The 15,991-nt window shown below is 40.8% G+C and overlaps 1 protein-coding gene across 3 annotated transcripts in view; it reads left to right on the forward strand.

The window, feature by feature from the left end:
- The first annotated feature begins 2,854 nt into the window (after positions 1-2,854).
- Positions 2,855-15,991, forward strand: part of tlk2 (tousled-like kinase 2) — a 206,659-nt gene continuing 193,522 nt past the window's right edge. For all 3 annotated transcript variants that reach the window (XM_043675313.1, XM_043675314.1, XM_043675317.1), the window contains exon 1: positions 2,855-3,624. The gene's annotated coding sequence lies outside the window, so the exon portion shown is untranslated. The remainder of the gene's footprint in view (positions 3,625-15,991) is intronic.

Here is a 15,991-nt window from a genome sequence, read left to right on the forward strand (position 1 = left end):
CTAACCTGTTAAATGTTATCTTCTCAGTAAGTGAACATAATAATTCCAAATTCAGATCCCAACATGAGTGCTGTAGTCAGTTCTGGGCACCACAATGGTAAAATCAGATGTTGACCCTGGATATAGTGTGACACAGCTTTCGCAGAATGATGCTGGCGTTTACAGCTTAAATTATTAGAAGAGGTTTCAAAGACGTAGATTGCATTCGTTGGAGGAGAAATTGAGCAATTAAATGATTGATGTGCTTTAAAGAATTTGATAAGATAGATAAAGAAAAAACATTTCTTTATTAGGAGGGGCAGATCATTAAATGTTGGGGCCTGAGGACATAATCTTAAGTCTAGAGTTGCTCATTGAGATGAAATCAGAAAGCACTTTTTTCCCCCACAAAGGATAGCAGAGATTCATCATTCTGAGATGCCTTTGATGCAGGGGAGAGTGGCTAGGGTTTCTGAACGTGTTTTGTCTGCTTATTGGGGTTTGTTGCTGAGAAATCAACGGACTGTGTTCATTCGGTATCCGTTCTTTTTGAATACACTGTATAGGTGATTATTCTCTGCTCTGCGTAGTTCCTCTGTGTTGCAGCGTGTGGTGGCTCATTGAAATAATGTTCTAATGCAGCTTCGTTTGTGGGTGTTGGATGATTGCTTCTGCAGTTCAGTATTTGGTCCGTTTGTGCTGTTTTCCTGTAGACACTGGTATGAAGAACATTTAGCTTCCAAACAGTAGTCTGGTTTATGTAGAATAGAACAGGGTATGTGGACGATCTTTGTCTGAATAACATGCATCTATTACACTACTAGATATTAGTATGTATTAGACCAAATTGTTGACCAGTTGCAATGTCTGAATTTGAGCTCTATATACTTCATACAGAGCTTTTGGTTTTCTTTGCTCATTGAATGGGAGAACGTGAGGACTGCAGATGCTGGAGATCAGAGTCAAAAAGTGTGGTGCTGGAAAAGTACAGCTAGTCAGGCAGCATCTGAGGAGCAGGAGAGTCAATGTTTTCAGCATATGCTCAAGACATTCCTCATGAAGAGCTCATGTTCAAAACGTCAACTCTCCTGCTCCTCAGATGCTGCCTGACCAGCTGTGCTTTTCCAGCACCACATTTTTGACTTTGCTTATTGAATGCCTTATAAACAATGATCATTAGTGCACTTAGTTCACTTGTACTGTGATAGATTCTCAAGTTATGTTTTAAGTCAGAACCAGCCCAAAGTTATAAGAATTTATTTGACTGTTGAATCTCTAGTTGCTAAATGGGAAGCAAGACTAAATGTAGTATTCACATTCAGCAGTATTCAAGGATTGGAGGACAACTGGATTTAGGAAGGCAGGAAGATAGAGAATGGGGAAGGTAATTGTATATCCAAGATAGATCTGAAATTTGTAAATCGGTCATTAAATCCTCCATGACTATTGTGGTGTACCATCCCTGTTTACCTGACATCTCCATGTGCCTCAAGATGGTTGACCTTGTCACAGCCTCCATTAGCTCTTAGCAGATAGAACTCTGGATTAACATCACATCTGAAAGACAACACTTCTGATGTTGCAGTTTTCAGTGTTGCCCTAAAGTGTCAGCCTGGACAAAGAGTTCAAGACCGAAAATGGATGAAGACGAGATGTCATTGCTAAGATAAGTTGACACACAAAAGATGTGATGTTAAACAAAATCAATACTTTACTTTTCAGATTGAACAAAACAACCAACTGCTACCTTAGTTACTTGGGAATTGATTACTCAGTAACATGTGAGTTCATCTTGTAGTTTAGATGTTAAATAAATTGATGTCTTTCTCAGTTGCATGATTCATAGAAGCACAGGGGAAGATCTCCAGATGTCCTGGCCAATAATTACCCCAAACTAGTGTCAATATAACAAACTATTATCATATGATTGATCTCATTGCTGCTAGCTGGACTTTACTTCAATAGCTATGAAGTGTTTTTGATCCATGAAATCATGCAATGTATTATTATGCAACTTATTTATTTCCTTCTGGAACATGAGGTCATTCTTGGCAGCAAAAGCTTATTTGTTAACTTTTACAATTGGGCAATCTTCATATGTCCATTTTTGCCATTACTGGACAGAAAATTTTATAATCAATTATCTAGCAATCACTCTGCATAAAACATTAATAAACATAATAACAGTACTCCCCTGAATGTAGGATAAACATCTAACCATTAGTCAAGTCCAAAATCAAAGGGCTGATGATACAAGATGTGGGCTTAGAATGGGGGTGCGATCAAGGCCTTAATCGTATTTTCTAAAACGGTCATGCAAGTTCATTAAAAATTATATTATTCAGTGCTTCCACATCATCAGACTCAAAACAAACCGATGAAAGAAGAATCTGTATGGTGCATAGTTTAGGAAGTTCCACTGGAAAACAGGTCTAGCCAATTCAAAACCGGACAGGCGCCAGATCAAGTGTTATACTTCATGGACTGGAGCAGTTCAACTTGGCTCACCACCATCTTCTCAAAGGCAATTCACGATAGGCAACAAATGCTACCTGAGCCAACTATGCCTATATCTTGTGAAATAATTATTTTTTTAAAATCATGATGGGACCATGATTAGTTTTGATCTGAAGTCTCTTTTTTGGTGAAACATCCATTAAGTCCATGGTGCTAAACATCACTGAAAACAGCTAGAATCATAAGGAACAGAATTAATCAAACTTGAAAACAAAATTTGCTCATGATAAAAATGCATTGAAAACCACCACCACACAAAGTTGGGACCTTAAATCTAAGACACATGTAGCATCTAAAGTGGACATAAAAATCACATGGCATTCTTTGGAAGATCAGGGGCATTGTGGCCAGTATTGTCACTTAATAGATTGGTCTTTTCCACATTGTTGTTTGTTGACATGCAGATGGTCTGCTAGCTTATCCCACATTCCAACAATGACTTAATTCCAAAAATATAAATCAGTTGTATATCTGAAGGTACCATTTAAATTCAAGATCTCTTCTTTTTAAACATAGAAACAGGTGGAGGTCTTGTTGAGAACTAGCCCGATGGCAGTGTAAGGAAAACCCTGACGCCAGAAGCTTGAGATTCCCTGCTCATTGTGCACTTGTATGTTTGATGTGGGGATTGATGATGGTCATATACCTCATATCCTCTGGTGCAAGCAACACAATTGGAGGAGCTCACTTCCCTGGCGGTGGTGAAAATAAATTGCAAGAAGTTTGAAATTGTGCAGACATTGCACCCACAGGATTAGAGTTTGGGTGTCGAGTCGAGAGGGGTGGGAGGAGTTTTTGTTGTAATCTCGCGAGAGGACACACTCCGCTTTATTGTTGATTAACTTTTAATCGCTCGGCGGGCCCTCTCGCCCCCTCCCCCTAAAGGGACATCCTCGCTTTAAGAGCCAGTGACTCCCCGGCCTCTGGGACCGATGTCGCGTTGCTCAGGCCGCCACCAGTCCCCGTGATACTCCCTGGTTGTCCGCCTGTCTCCGGCTCGTAGTCTCGGGGGTGGAGGGGAGCGGATTACTGACTGACCGCAGGCCCGGCCCCGGTCACAGGCCAAAGCTGTCCGCCGTGTGAGGGATCCGCTGCCGGGGGAAGAACCCAACCGGACAACAGCAGCAGGTAAGGCCAGCTGCTTGGTGCCGGGGGAGGGGAGGAGGAGGGACAGGGCCTCGGGACCTCCTCCATTTCCATCTACCCGGCTTTCCCGCACGGCTGTTGCAGGTGGTTGTCCCCGGAGGGGTTGTGGGGAAGGGACGGGCTCCCCGGCCTGTTTCTAACGGCCGCCGCCTCGCCTGTGGCTCCTGAGGCAAACTTCCAGCCCGAGGCCTGAGGCCTGGGGGTGAGTGTGGGGAGAGAAGTACCTTAGCCGTGGTTGAGAGAGGGGATGACACCGAGGGGTTTATATTCAGACTACCCCTCCCTTGCTGGAGACATGGGACTGGTTATTTTATCCCCTCCCCTCCTTTCTCCTCTTCTTTGCCCCCCCCACTCAAAAAAAGTGTTGCTAAATAGTGTCCTCGGCCCGCGCCTCCGCGCATGCGTTATTGTTGTACGGCGGTGGTATCCCTCGCAGTGCGCATGCGTACTCACGGCTATCCGCCTAGCTACCAACGAGCGCATGTGCAATTGACAGGTAGTGGGCATTGCGGCTGCGCAAGAGGTCCTAGTGGCAGAGCCCTTGCAAAATAGTGAGTTGTGATTTTTTTTGGGGGGTGGTGTCTGAAGGGGGGAGGGAGTGTAGAGAACGAAGATATCCTGAAGATAAAATCTCCTTGGGGTATTTGTTATGTTGCACTGAAAATAGGGAAATACCTTTTTTTTTCCTCACTCAAACCATCCTTTTTTAAAAAGAAACTTATCAGTCTATTTCACCCCTCTGGGTGGGTAGGCATCTTCCCATCCCCTAGCCCCTTCTCCTAACCCCACCCCCTCTGCTCTTGTTCCTCCTTTGTTGCCCACTCAACCAAGGTGAAAAGGTTATTTTTCATTTCTAATCGTGTCAAGTCTCTAAGTACAGGACCCCCAGCCCATAAAGAACTTAGAAAATTTTTTTCTACTTTGCCCAGTACTGACTAGGGATGCTTGCATGCTCCCATCCTTTTTTAAAGTATCATACTGGTATAAACCACTTTTACCAGATCATTAAATATCGAAAGCTTAATTGTATACAAATATTTTTTAGTTTGAAGCTTATTTGACTGTCTTAACATTATGCATATGGTTTTGGATGTCTTTTAGTACTCCTGGAATGTGTTCTAAGTTTATTCCTGGAAGATCATCTAATTCTGAATTGTTGAATGTAAACAGTGGCCACGTTTTCTTGTTATATTTCTACTGTGTAATTAAATTTGAAAGTTGGAGTGATTTTGATAAATATTGTGTATTTGTGATCATACGTTGTTTGAAAAATAACTTCTTTTTTGCTTTGTTTATCACATTACAGTTTTCCCATGTTCTTTGTGGGTTGTGATTGTTTGCCTGTGTTTATTGAAAGAGCAACATTACCTGGTTATTGAATAACCTTTTGCCCTCAAGACCATTTTTCTATTAATTTACTAGAAAACTAGATTTTGGATTATATCTCGACACTGGCTGAATGTAATGTGGGGGTAGCCTTAGCATGGGTTTTGGCCAACCTTTGTCTAAGTTGAGACTGAAATCCAAGCTATAAGTTTCATCCTATTACCATGAAAGATGGCATGCATGAGTTTCTGGGCACTTGACTACATGTAATTCTTGTCTGTGGATTTGTTAATATTAAATATCAACACTTTTTAAAATTCTGTTTTAGGATATCAGCATGTTTGTGACACAGTAGTTCTGATAGACTCGCTAGTTATGACAGAGAAATTCCTCTCTCGCTGCTTTGCAGAACAATTCCTGATAGCTAGATATAGCTGTAAGGATATATTCAGCATTGACTTAATTTTGTAAGGGGTGAATGAGAAATGCAGAATGACTTTATAAAACTGCAAGGTGCTGGCTAATACCTGCCCTGGTATTACTCTGTTGGAATATTTTTAGACGTGTTTTCATTTGTCTAACTTGTGCTCAATCTTGTATCTACTTGAGACACAGCTTGTGATACCTGCCTTTTGCATGCAGACTGAGTCAGACTAGAATTATTAGTCAGATTTAATTTCAGATTGCGTATGATGTACCAGACGTTTTCCTTAATAGCTGAAGAATTGCAAATGCTTTGTTTTTGCCTTTTTGGCATAACTATTTTACCAGCTCCTAAATGGTAATTCTTGCCTCATTTGTTGTTTTTTTTTTTAACAAATGAATCAAAATAGCCTTCAGTCAGTTGACCAGTTAGGATACCTAAAAGGATACAGAAGTGAATTAAATAGTCTTGTAATCATGTTCTTTCTTTTAAACTGTCAGTGAACTGAAACATGTTCACTGTTCTCCAGGTGTAACTTGATGGAGAAAATAAGCTTGCTAGCTAGAACCTCCATTGGCATTGATAGCTCATTGCAAAGTCTCATGCATTTGACACATGACTGTCAGGTTGATTGGGGGAAGTGGGTGGCACTGCGAGAGAAGCGAACTTTGGTTTGAGAGGCTTTACTTCAGGGATTATTCCGCAGTCTTCATGAATTGTGGCTATACCACACTCATTCCAAAGTCGTCATTGTATTCAGCCATTTTGTGCATTGGATAATGTATATGGGCTGACCTAGCCTATTGTGCACATTTTTCTCCCCCACTGGTGCAGATTCTACAGTGGTGATGCAAAGTTGTATATGTAAGTTTTTTTTTGTGTCTCAGAGGCAGGGAATGCTAAATATTTCAAGTTTCCTGATCTTGCTTGCTTTCCAAGAGATATTGAAGACCAAACTGGTGTGCCAGGTTTGTTAATGGCCTTAATAATCAAGATCTGACGAGACACCATGAAACTGTCAATTCCAGATTGTTCAGTTGTGTATAGACAAATAAAGTTTTTTGGATCAATGAGTCATATGATGAATTCAGAATTCCTTTAGTTTATATTTTCAAATGTATTTGTGACCCAATGGTTGTGTAAATATCATATCACTATTGTGATGGTGCGATGCTGCATTGTATTTAAAATAAAGCTGAAAATGTGTTGCTGGAAAAGCGCAGCAGGTCAGGCAGCATCCAAGGAGCAGGAGAATCGACGTTTTGGGCATGAGCCCTTCTTCAGGAATGAGGAGGGTGTGCCAAGCAGGCTAAGATAAAAGGTAGGGAGGAGGGACTTGGGGGAGGGGTGTTGAGAATGCGATAGGTGGAAGGAGGTTAAGGTGAGGGTGATAGGCCGGAGTGGGGGTGGGGGCGGAGAGGTCAGGAAGAAGGATTGCAGGTTGGGAAGGTGGTGCTGAGTTCGAGGGATGGGACTGAGACAAGGTGGGGGGAGGGAAAATGAGGAAACTGGAGAAATCTAAGTTCATCCCTTATGGTTGGAGGGTTCCTTCTACAATAAAGCTGGCAGTATTAATAGCTGTGTGTTTCTAGTGAACTTACTGTTTGAGTAAGAGACGATGCAGATATTGGACTAGACATGAGTGCAGGCGTGTAAACATTTTGACAATAAATCATGTGACCTGGCAGGAAGTTCCAGCAACACTAAACTAGGGCATCAATTAAAGACTCTATAGATGAATTATTTCTCATCTTTCCTGCAAAGCTGTAAGTGGTACAATTTTTTTTTTCAGTGTTTTAGTGCATTGTCATTGAATAGGCCATCTTCTATGTTCTTGTATGTTTGAAGTTTACTTAAAATTTGATTAGTGCTGCTGCTCGACCAAACTACAAGTGTTATTTTTACAAAAGAAATTTGGAATTTGCTGACAGTGAAGACTAAGTGAAGGGCCAAGGCCCACTGTTCAGAGCACCATCAAGGCTGAAGAGATAGGAAACACAAAGTTCCCTCCCCCAAAGTAGAGAATCAGTAGGTAGCGTGATGCCCATGACTGAATAACTGTGTATACATAAATTCTGGATAGAGTAGGTTTTATAGCCTATAGGACTTCTTCTCAATCTAGATTGTTTTCCCCAACGTAATAAGAAAACAACAAAAAGAAGCCATAATTTTCTGATCCTTGCAAGAACAGGGCTAGGTGACAGAACAAAATGAAATTGATTTTATTGAGAATTTAAGGTTCTGCTTGAACCACTAGCTGATATTTGGAATATATATATTGCAGAACTACTAAATTCAAAACACAAAAAAGGTAGAGTCAGGTAATTGTAGACTATTCTTTAAATTAATAGATGCAGGCTAAAATTGATTTTTAATTCTATTTTTAAAAATTTAAGAACAAAGTAACTTGTGTAAAGTTTTTTTTTTGTTTTATATAATATATTTTTTATATAAATAACGCACTTCTCGGGATGTGGAAGTTTCAGGCTGGTCCTATCGAGTTGCCCTTGAAGGTGATAGTGAACTGACATCTTGAACTCCTGCAGTTTATTTGGTGTAGGTAGGTCCACAGTATCATTAGGAAAGGAGTCCCAGGATTTTTTTTATATTTAATGGAACAATAATATTTTCAATTCAGAATGATTGACTTGGAAAGCAACTTGCAAGTGGTGGTATTACCATTCATCTGCTGCCCCCCTCCTTATAGATGGGAATGAGCTTGCAAGGTTTCTAAGGAGGTTTCGTGAATTTCTGCAGTGCATCAACACACCACATTCTTATATTCCACAAATTTGTATGTCTTGTAATCAAACAAATGCGTAAATCCTTTTTAATTTGTCAAATAGATTAGTGATAACATTTTAAGGAACATCAAAGACCACGTGGCTTGGCATTGAAGACAATGTGGAGACTAATGGTCAATAAATGCACTTCAGCCAAGAGGGGTAGGTACCCAGGGTCACCTAACCCAAATGTGAATTATATGGACCTGGAAATAATGGCGATGTATCAACTTGCTGATGTCACAAAAATAAATCTCCGGGACTTCACCTAGGATATTGTGGGACATACCGAAGAAATTGTGGGACCCCTTGCAGAAATATGTTATCTGTAACAGAGGTGCCAGCTGTCTAACGATTGACTGATATTGTGCCTTTTGTTTAAGAAGGGATTTAAGGAGAAGCCTAGGAACTATATAGATTTGTGTATCTGACTTTGTTGGCAGTGATTCTGAAAGATAAGATTTATATGCATTTGGAGAAGTAAGGAATGATTGGGGATAGTCAGCATGGTTTTGTGCAAGAGAAGTTGTCTCATACTTTAGTTTTTTTTTAAGGAAGTAACCAAGAAGATTTGGCACAGTGGTTAACACAGCACCAGGGAACCGGGTTCAATTCCTGCCTCGGGCAACTCTGTGTGGAGTTTGCCCATTCTCCCCGTGTCTGCGTGGGCTTCCTCTGGGTTCTCCGGTTTCCTCCCACAGTCCAAAGATGTGCAGGTTAGGTGAATTGGCCATGCTAAATTGCCCGTAGTGTTAGGTGAAGGGATAAATGTAGGGGAATGGGTCTGGGTGGGTTGCTCTTCGGAGGGTCGGTGTAGACTTGTTGGGCCTAAGGGCCTATTTCCACACTGTAAGTAATCTAATCTAAAGTAATCTAATTTGAGGGCAAAGCTGTAGACATGTTTTACTAAAGTCCAAGTAAACATTTTCGCAAGGTTCTGCATGGTAGATTAGTTAGTAAAGTTCGACCACATGAGATTCGGGTTGAGCTTGCCAATTAGATACAAAATTGACTTAACAACAGGAGACAGAGTGGAACTAGAGGGTTGTTTTTTATTCCAGTCACAAAGCATCTGATCAATGATGCTCAACAAGAATTTGTCCTGCATCCACTTCTTTGTGTAATTTTATATAAATGAATTTTTAGATTAGAATATAGGTGGCATGGTTAGTAAGTTTGCAGATAACACCGGATTTGAAGGTATGGTGGATAGTGAAGAAGGTTATCTAAGACTACAAAGAGATCTTTATCAATTGGATCAATAGGCTGAACAGTGACCGATGGAGTTTAATTTGGATAGATGCAAAGGCAGGACTTGTACAATGAATGGTTGGGCCCTGGGTAGTGCTGTCAAACAGACACCTAGGGGTTCAGAATGTATAATTGTTTAAGATTTGCGTCGTTACAGAGAAATGACAGCCAGACTACTACGACCACTAGGACTCATAACAGCACACAAACCAACAGCCACTCTCAGACAACAACTCACCAGGACAAAGGACCCGATACCCAGCATGAGCAAAACCAACGTAGTGTACAAAATCCCATGCAAGGACTGCATAAAACACCACATAGGACAAACAGGAAGACAGCTAACGATTCGTATCCATGAACACCAACTAGACATGAAACGACACTACCAGCTATCCTTAGTAGCCACACACGCAGATGACCAGCAACATGAGTTCGACTGGAACAACACTACTATTATAGGACAAGCCAAACAGCCAGGGAATTCCTAGAGGCATGGCACTCATCAACCAACACATCGACCTGGACCCAATATACCAGCCACTGCAGCGGACAGCTGGAATTGACAACTGGAAGCGGCAGACATAAACCACTATAAATGCCGGAGGAAACCACACACAAGCGCTTCACAGGAGGCTCCCAAGCACTGAGGATGTCACCTAGACAGGACGAAATGTCTGCAACACAAATTCCCAGCTCAGTGAACAGAACCACAACAAGCATTTAGCATACTTGCCTTCAGTGCTCGCTCCTTTTGAGTATAGGAGTTGGGATGTTATGTTGAGGTTGTACAGGACATTGGTGAGGTTTCTTCTGGAGTACTGTGACCAGTTCTGGTCGTCTTGTTTTAGGAAGGATATTTTCAGTTGGAGAGGGTTCAGGAAAGATTTGCCAGGAATGGAGGGTTTGAGATTAAGGGGAAGCTGAGACTCTTTCCACTGAAGTGTAGAAGGTTGAGGGGTGACCTTTTTTATAGAGGTTTATAAAATCATAAAGGCTATAGATAAGATGAATAGCAGGTGTAATAGGGGCCATGTTTTTAAAAGTGAGATGAGATGGCAATTTGCTTTTTTTTTCAAAAGTGATTCGTGTGGAATGAACTTCCAGAGGAAGCGGTTTATCTGGGTACAGTTACCAGGTTTAAAAGACATTTTTAGATAAGGACGTGAATAAGAAATGTTTGGAGGGATATGGGCAAGTGCAGTCAGGTGACACTAGTTTAGTTTTGAGATTATGGTTGGCATGAATGGTTGAAGTAAAGGGTCTGTTTCCATGCTGTATGACTCATATAAAAAGAACTTGGTTAGTTGCAAGTCAACTTGCAAGCACTTCTCAGTAAGAGACATGCAGGTAGGCATTTGGGCAGTTAGAATTGTAGTCATACAGTCCTACAGCATAGAGGCAGGCTGTACGGCCCAAACTGGTCCATGTTGACCGATTTGATGACATTTGGAGAAATGTGTGGCAAATGTTTAAAAGGGGCTGAAAGTTGAGTTCAGAATGGTTTGAGTGCAAGTTGATGTGAGCATGAGAGTTCTAGGTAAATGGAAACTTCAAGTACAAAAACCAGGTGATAGTTTTTGTGTGCTGATTATTTATTCAGATGAGAATTTAGTACAAACAAACTGCTGGAGAAAGCTGGCAGCATCTGAGGAGGGAAAGCAGAATTAATGTTTTGAGTTCAGTGACTTTTTTTTTCAGATTTCAAGCATTTTCAGTTTTTTTTTTTATTTTAGTTACAATTTAGTTTCTTGTGATGAGTACCTCCGTGAAAGATGATACAATATAGAAGATATTTTGTGATGAGTACCTCCTGGAAACAATTTAGAAGATATTTACTAAAATGATACGAGAAATTAGATGCTTTAGTTATGAGAAGTCTAGGGACATTTTGGTGCTAATAGTGCTCCAAATTGAAGTTTTTCACATAGGTAAATAAAAAGACACATTTTATTTAAATCTATCTGTACAGAAACGTTATTACATACTTCAGGAGCAGTGGGACTTGAGCCCATGACTCCTGGTTCAGAGAATGGGACACTGTCACTGCAGCCCACAAGAAACCAAAAATACATTTGTTTGCTGACTTGATAAATTAGAGGAGACAAATTTAGCATAATTTAAAGAGCAAAAGAGGATGGGGATATCTTTAGAGGGTTGTGAAAACTGAAATGTCTGTCCAGGAACTGGTTGAGGCAGGATTCATAAATTATTTTTTTGAAAGAAAAAGTGGATGAATATTTAATAAAGAAACATTTCATGGGGGGAAGGATCAGAGAAACAGGATTCACTGGACAGCTCTTCAACTGTGGACTGACTGGCTTCATTCTGTGCTGAGGGATTTAGCGATGTAGAATATGTGCTGTACTGTTCTATGTTCTATGTGGAGTTGGGTGCTCAGATAATGTCCATATTTTAAGATTATTCTTACGTCTTCAAACATTTTCCATGGGCTTGAAGTTTCCTTTTGGTTTCTCGGCATAGTCAGAATAACATCAGATGTGCACTTTTTGGTTTTGTTCTTTCTCTCCCTGCCCTCCCATGAGTCTATAGAAAGGATGCATTGACTCAGTTTGTATACATGCTAGAAGACTTGTTACTGACATTAACAATTTGATAAGTACCTCTTCCATTGCACCTCCAACAAACTCAAAAACAATTTAAAAAAAAAAATTCTCAAAGTTTAAACATGATAATGAACTCTTGCACCTAAGTGAATGGATGAAATTATGCTGTTTAAAGCAGGCATGCTGCCCCTTTTTTTAATATATTTTTAAAGAAGTGTTTTTGAGGGAAGCAGGCTGAAGGGCCTGCTGCTAATCTGCTTAAGGTATATAGTCTGGGCTCTTCTGTTTCGGTTCTTAAAGCATGTTACATCCAAAACATTTCATTTTAAATGTATTTGTTAGCCAGCTGTAGGGGATATATACAGAACTAGTCACTTGTCAGTGGGCAAACAGAATTCTAATGTATGTTTGAAAGGAGGCATCCACATATGCTGAATGAGGAGTGGTATACACTCGGTCATTGGAAGTCTGTGCTTTCCCCTATTTCTGTTTTGATAACTGCAAGTTATATTAGCAGAACCAGGTCATTCCATCCTGAGCGTGGTATTTATTATTGGTATCATTTCTAAATGGCTTTGGTTCAACAAGCTTAAAAGTTTGTTTTTTCCAAACTTAGTTTTCAGTAAATTGATGCATTGTTTTCTGGTTGAAGACAATACTGACAAGGCATGGGCTAGCAAGTACTGTGCATCTTCAATTAAATATAGTTAAGATAACATCAGATGTTTTGTGATATTTCCTCCTTTCTTATATTTTGTATAAGACTTTGTGGTGATGTCACAGCACCTTGTCCTCTGTGTTCAGTGTAGCAGGCAGTTGAGCATCTGTGGGTGCAGCGTTTATTGTTCTCCTGGGTAACATGATTTTTTTTTTAAAATGAAAGACATTGCATTTGGCTTTTCTGAACCCAAACTGCCATCTATGGCCCAGTTTTTTTTAAAAAAACACACCACAGAGACAAACCTGTTGTTTGTCTTCCCTAATCCCAATTTTAAAAACTGTTCCAGATTTGTAGATGACACAAAGATGAAGAGGTGGAATATGTTGAAGAAGCTACAGAGGGACTTGGATAGGCTCAGAGAGTGGGCAACAAGTGACAGATGGAATATAATTTGGGAATGCACTTTAGTAGGAATAATAGGTATAGATTGATTTTTCTAAATAGGAAAAGGCTTCAGAAAGGGAGACCTAGTTCAGGATTCTAGTAAGGTTGACATGCAGGTCCAGTTAACTATCAGGAAGGCAAATGTGCTATTGACAATGCAACAGTAGGGATTTAGTGCTGAGGCTGTATAAGGCTCTGGTCAGACTGCATTTGGAATATTGTGAGCAATTTTGGCACCATACCTAAGAGATGATGTGCTGGCATTGGAGAGGGTCCCGAGGTCGTTTAAGAGCATGATCTCGGGACTAAAATGTTTGTCACACGAGGGGCAGTTGAAAATTGAGTCTGTACATAAACTAATTTAGAAGGATGGGAAGGGTACTATCTGATTGACACTTAGAATGCTGAGAGGCCTGAATAGCATGAACATGGAGACTTTTGACTAGTAGGGGAGACTAGAACCCAAGGTCACAGCCTCAGTGAAAGGATGACCCTTTAGAACTGTCAGGAGGAATTTCTTTAGCCACAGGGTGGTTCATATCATTGATTTGGCTTTCAGTGCTCTGCAGCATTGAATGTATTTAAGACAGATGTTCTTGATAGGGGAGTCAAGGATTGTGAGAAGAAGCCAAGAGAATGGGTTTGAGACATGAATCAGCCATGATCGAATGATGGAGTAGACTTGATAGCGAAATAGCTTAATCCTTTTCCTATATCTTTTATAATGGTGACTGTGGAAGTGTCATCAAGTGTAATTTAAAACCCAAGTGATTCATTAATGTCCTTCAGAGAGGAAATCTGCTGTCCCTGCATGGTCTGGCCTAAATGCAACTATAAACCAACAGCATTATGACCGACCGACCGACCGACCGACCGAAACTGCTCAGTTCAAGTGGCAGCTAAAGGTAGATAATAAATGTTAACCTTGTTACTGTTGCTCACCTCTCAGCATCAAAACTTCTTTTGAAAAGGCTGATTTTTACCTCTGTTTGCTCTTCAATCTGTGGGGGAAGTTATTATTCAGAATATCTTTACTATTACTGGTTCTATTTAAATGCAGATAATGGATCTGTGTTTCCCTCCTGAATTGACAATATAAAGATTCAAACAAATCGAATGATCATATGTCGAATCATCTGTCCTGAAATTAACTTTTTTTTTGGCTTTCCCTGTTTATACTTTCATTAATAGTGACTCTGGGCATGTTCTAGGTTTACTCAGATGCGGTGAGGTACAAGATTGCTGTGGGCTGCAAGAGATCATTGAAACCCATTTGAATTTGGAAGAGTTCAATTGTACATGATTTTTATATCCAAACAGTGAAAGGACCTGGAGTTACCAGTAAAAAGCCCAACTTGAACTTTTTTGAGGGTGTGTGAGAATGTCTATTGGATATAAACAGGTAGGCAAAGAGTTTTGTGAAACAAGAGGTTCAGCTGAGCATGACTCCGATCAGATAAGACCTTACAGTTAAGTGGGGTGCTGGAGGCAAGGGTATTGGGTTAACAATGTGGAAAATCATTCATTTATGTAGAGCCATTTAACAATATTAAAGCATTCAGTATGTAAGGTCAGCTTAACAAGATGAAAAGTATTCATTGTGTGAAGTTAGTAAGGTTAAGAACATTCATTGTGTAACAGTAGATGGCTTAATCTTTTTTATTATTGACCATTTCCCCCTCTCCACCGCACCCCCCCCCCCCCCCCAATAAAATGACTATACTGCCAGAGAAGACTGGGAACCCATGTCCCTGTACACATGGGTGATTGTTCTGTCTCCCTCCAGGGCCTGGGATAAAGATGATGTAGGAGGTAAGAGTGTTTTGCTTCGACTTGGGGGTGGGGGAACAAGTGCAGATTTTCTTTTGTTTTTTCTTTTAATGCATTGTTGAGTGTAGTGAAGGAATCCAGGGCAAAAAGCCTAATTTATCATAGAATCGGTACAGTGTGGAAACAGGCCCTTTGGCCCAACAAGTCCACACTGACTCTGAGTAACCCACTCAAACCCACTTTTTCTTTCCCCTACCCTGTATTTACCCCTAACTAATGCACCTAACCTATACATTGCTGAACACTTTGAGCAATTTAGCGTTATGTAGTCACCTAACCAGGACACCTTTGGATTGTGGGATGAAACCAGAGCACCTGAAGGAAATCCATGCAGACTGGGGAGAATGTGTGCAAACTCCACACAGACAATTGCCTGAGACTGGAATCGAACCCAGGTCCCTGCCACTGTGAGGCAGCAGTGCTAACAACTGAATCACTGTGCTGCCCCCAAAAAATAATTGAATCCTATCCCACAGTCCCCACATTTATGTGGATCCTCCCCACTATGACTCGGATTGTGTTTTGACAATCCAAACGATGGACTGTAGCCTCGTCCGCACCCAGGATATGTGTATGGTTTCTTCCCCTGTGAATGGTGCTTTCTGTTTCCATGATCAAAGGCCATGAATATTCAGATTGTAGAAGGAATATGATATGTATGAAGAGTTTTGTTATAATTATAGAGTCATAGAGATGTACAGCACGGAAACAGACCCTTCGGTCCAACCTGTCCATGCCGACCAGATATCCCAACCCAATCTAGTCCCACCTGCTAGCACCCAGCCCATATCCCACCAAACCCTTCCTTCCTATTCATATACCCATCCAAATGCCTCTTAAATGTTGCAATTGTACCAGCCTCCAACACTTCCTCTGGCAGCTCAATCCATATACGTAACACCCTCTGTGTGAAAACGTTGCCCTTTCGGTGTCTCTATATCTCCTCCTCCCTCCCTCCCCCCCCCCACCTCACCCTAAACATATGCCCTCTAGTGCTGGACTCCCCAACCCCAGGGAAAAGACTGTCTATTTATCCTATCCATGCCCCTCACGATTTTATAAG

The sequence above is a fragment of the Chiloscyllium plagiosum genome, chromosome 33 (assembly GCF_004010195.1).
Source record: "Chiloscyllium plagiosum isolate BGI_BamShark_2017 chromosome 33, ASM401019v2, whole genome shotgun sequence".
NCBI lineage: Eukaryota > Metazoa > Chordata > Chondrichthyes > Orectolobiformes > Hemiscylliidae > Chiloscyllium > Chiloscyllium plagiosum.